The sequence below is a fragment of the Eumetopias jubatus genome, unplaced genomic scaffold (genome assembly GCF_037043125.1).
Source record: "Eumetopias jubatus isolate StellerSeaLion01/CBP00866 unplaced genomic scaffold, mEumJub1_p1.0 scaffold_11, whole genome shotgun sequence".
NCBI classification, from domain to species: Eukaryota; Metazoa; Chordata; class Mammalia; order Carnivora; family Otariidae; genus Eumetopias; species Eumetopias jubatus.
The window spans coordinates 42,438,317-42,442,371 of record NW_028274817.1 but is presented as its reverse complement, the minus strand read 5'-3'; the positions used below and the strand labels follow the sequence as shown (position 1 = coordinate 42,442,371).

Below are 4,055 nucleotides of genomic sequence, written 5' to 3'. Positions count from 1 at the left end.
GATAAAAGAGTACCTGTACAATTATGCTGTAAACTAACAAACATTGTATAGTGCTATGGTGATATTATCACAAATAGGACAGTACTGCTTTCTCTGCTGTTGAAATAAAAGACCTGATTAAAAAAACACACAAAACAAAAAACAAGTAAATAAATAAAGAGGAACCACCGAAGCTGTACTGTCAATAACATCTGCCAATATTTACTGTACAAAATATTAAGACAGAAATGTTCATATGTATTCCAGAATCCATTTAAAAATTATACTAGGAACCCATTATATCACGTTAACATAAATTTCAAATGCATATGAAAAATATCTTTTCTATAAGAGCATAAAGGATATTGACGTTGCTTCAGATACTTAAAAATCCCTTCAATAACCCGCCTAACAGAAGTCAGACAGATTCTGATTTCAGCTTCTGCACTTTATCTGTTGCCATATCACCCATAACGAACCTCTGGAAAATTCACCACACGCTCATGAGAGAATGAGAGAGAAAAAGGTAAACATCATTATAACAAAAATAACCCCCATTGAGGCGGACCTACAGAAATATCAAACAGAAATGATCGCATAGGAAAGCCCAGAAAAGCGGCATGGTTAAGCAGAGTCCACAGTTGTCCAAGGGAAAAACTGCACGCAAATATAGATGAAAGCAGTGCCGATCATGTTTGGTTCAAAGTAAAACTACTTTAAATATCCACAGAATGCCACAACGAGAACAAAAACTCTAGAGTTTGTCCCACTTTTTAAAGCCTACAGGCCTTTTCCCGCCAAGTGAGGTGGCTCTGAAAAGAGCCTTTGGTTTGCAAGGTGGTCAGGTGGTCTGGAGGCAGCTCATCGGCAGACGGTGTACCTGATGATGGCTTTGGTGGCCTCGGACTCGGCGTGCTTGCCAATCTCCCCGGGCAGCAGCAGGCGCACGGCTGTCTGGATCTCCCTGGTGGTGATGGTGGAGCACTTGGTGGAGCGGGCCAGGCGAGAGGCTTCGTCGGCGATGCGCTCGAAGATGTCCTTAACGAACGAATCCAAGATGCTCACGGTCTTCTGCGAGAGGCTCAGGCCCTCGTGAACCTGCTTCAGAACCCTGGGGAAGTAGGCGGCGAAACTGTTGGGGCGGCGGCGGCGGCGGCGGCGGCGGCGGCGGCATTGGCGGCTTGGCTGCTCGTGCTTCGGGCTCTTCGGGTCCGCTGCTGTGGGTTCCTCCGTGCCCGGGCATTCCCCAGAAGGGGTCTCACAGCCAGGCTCAGCCATGTGGGGCTCGCCTTCCCGACAGCCTGGAAGGAAGGACAATGGCGGCTGCCGAGGGGGCGCTGGCCCATTTACAGTCGCTGCATTTCCTGACGTCACGGGCAACCTCCATATCTGATTGGACAAAATGTAACGCAGGGGAGCGGGACTCTATGCCAGGCCGTGTCCCCTGTGACGGCATACCCTCGAGCTTCACATCACATCGGACAATCGGAGAAGGAATTCGCCCATTCCAGCAACAATGCAAAGGCCAAATTTCATCTAAATATCCTGTACACCAGATGAGGGTGCATTTCCAGCTCTGATTAATGCTGAGGCGTAATTCCTGCCCAGCTGAGAATGTGTGACAGGAGACAAGAAGTTACCTGCTGCCAAAACACAATGGACGGACAGGCACAGGACAGTCACTACTATTCCAAAATCAAGGTATTGGAAAGGGAAACAAGGGTTCGTGGGCCCAGAGCAAGTTTGGGTCCTAGTAGGAAACATTATATTAGATCATAAGGGTGGAAAAGAATCCTCTTTGGCTCTAGGTCCCGAGCTCTGCTCCCAAAAGGGGTGGCAGCCCCACACTCTTTGCCATGGGAAGTGACGGCCTCCAACCTATCCAGGGCTGCTGCAGTACCTTCTTCTGAAGGCCAAGTATTCCTAAACTTTGGAACCCAGGAGGTGGCCTCGTTCTCAGGAATCAAGGAGAAGATGGCTCTACAGATCCTGGCATTGCGCCTCTGGGTCTGTAGTGGCAGTGGCAGCCCTGCCAGCCACTGAACCTTCTGTGGGGTCATTTGCCCCCTTTCCTGAAGAATAGCCCATGTTCCCAGTGAGATATAGCTGTGGGCCCTTTTCTCGCCTGCCGAATCCCAGCAGTCCCAACAGTCTTCCTTCGTGTTGTCTGTCCCATCTCTTTCCCTTGAGTTCCGGCTAGCCACCTTTCAGCCAGCATCAAATTCTCAGAATAAGACACCTGTTGGCTTTCCCTACATTCCAAAGGGTTCAAGCTATTGCACAGTAGGGTCCTCCACACGTTTGTCTTGCATAACAGTATCTCCATTCCTGGCTCCTGCTGAGATGGTCGATTGGACCCACGTGTCACATGCCTAAGCTCCCAACTGATCGTTTTCCAGGCACGCCCGTGGCCCTTTTTCCAAAGCAGGCTACCTGGTTAGGCTGAGAAGGTTGCAAATCATCGCATGCTAGTTTCATCTCATTTCACGCTACATTCTTCAATTTAGGTCTCTCCTCTGGCATTTACTATGAGCAGCAAGGGGAGACCAGGCCATGCCTTCAACCCTGTGCTTACAAATCCCCTCAGCTTATCTGTCCCAGCTCATCATGTGAACGTTCTAGTCTTCACCAAACACAAAACACTGGCACATGGTGAGGGCAAATACTCTGTCACCTGATAACAAGGATGGCCATTCCTCAAGTTTCCAATAACATGCCTCTAATTTCCATCTGCTATCTCAGCAGAAGCACCCTTCTCACTCACATTTCTAGCAACATAATTTTCATGATGCTCTATGTATTCTCTAAGATGATAAAGTCTTTCCCCATAGCTCTCCTCTTTTCTGTATGAGCCCTCACCTGAAATACACTTCATGTCCATATTTCAACCAAAAGTCCCTCAAAGCAATCTCAGCTTGTTCTGCCATGTATCTCAAAATGCTACCATCCTTACCCATTACCCAGTTTCTTCCCGCCCTCACATTACCCAGTTTCAGAGTCACTCCCAACTCCCTAAGCCTTTGTTAAAACATCATCCCACTTTGGCATCAAGATCTGCATAAGTGTGCTAAGTCTATCCTTACAAAGTACCACAGACTGGGAAGCTTAACAGAAATGTATTGTTTCAGTTCTGGAGGTTAGAAGTCCAAATCAAGGGTTGTGGGCCAGGTTACATCCTTCTGAGATGTGTGAGAGAAGAATCAGATCCTGGTACCTCTCTCGGGCTCATAAATTACTGACTCTTCCTATTGTTTTGTTTTGTTTTTTTTCCACATTTTCTTCTCTATGCGCATGTCTTTGTGTTAACATTCCCCCCTTTTATACAGGCAAAAATCATTTTGGATTAGTGTGCATACGAAAGACGGTATTTTAGCTTGATTGCCTCATTAAGGATTCTATCTCCAAATATGATCCCATTGGAGGTCCTGGGGGTTAAGGATGTCTTCATATGATTTTGGTGCAGGTGGAGGGTGGGATGGGGTATAGAACAACCCATCTGAGATGCGAAAACCGAGCTGTACATGGGCACATGCACTGCTTCTTCCATCATATAGATTACTTGTTGTCCCGTTAGAGAAGTGAGGTGACCTCATTCACCACCTTTTTCCTCAAGATGGTATTAATGTTGCTTAATTTTATCATATTTTTCATTTTTCTAGCTTCCAATCTCTGCAAAAGTGAATATACTCTGATTTCAATTTTTAGAAATTGATTACGGTATTTTTGGCAATCCATCTTTGGTCGATATTTTGAGAATGGCTTTTGTACTCTTGAAATACTTTGTAAATGCCCCTGTGAACGATGACATTCCCTGCCAAACAAATCTGGATAATCTCCAAAAATCCAAAAACTTTCCTTAGCCCATCAGAAGTGCCCCAGGAACCTCCTGAAGTGTCACATCACAAAATTTATTTAGCTATGGCAGAACAATATGACTTCCAGAAAAATAGGGTGGGCAGTTGCAGAAAACGAAGGATACCAGAGAAGGCTTTTGTGTGTAGCAAAGACGTGAAGGGGTGCAATGCCTCTTCCATCACTAGGTGCCAAGTCCGGGTTCTTTGTTGTTGTTTTGTTCT

General features: G+C 46.3%; 1 pseudogene; it reads right to left on the bottom strand.

The window, feature by feature from the left end:
• Positions 1 to 840: 840 nt before the first annotated feature.
• Positions 841 to 1,257, bottom strand: LOC148163018 (histone H2B pseudogene; annotated as a pseudogene).
• Positions 1,258 to 4,055: the final 2,798 nt, after the last annotated feature.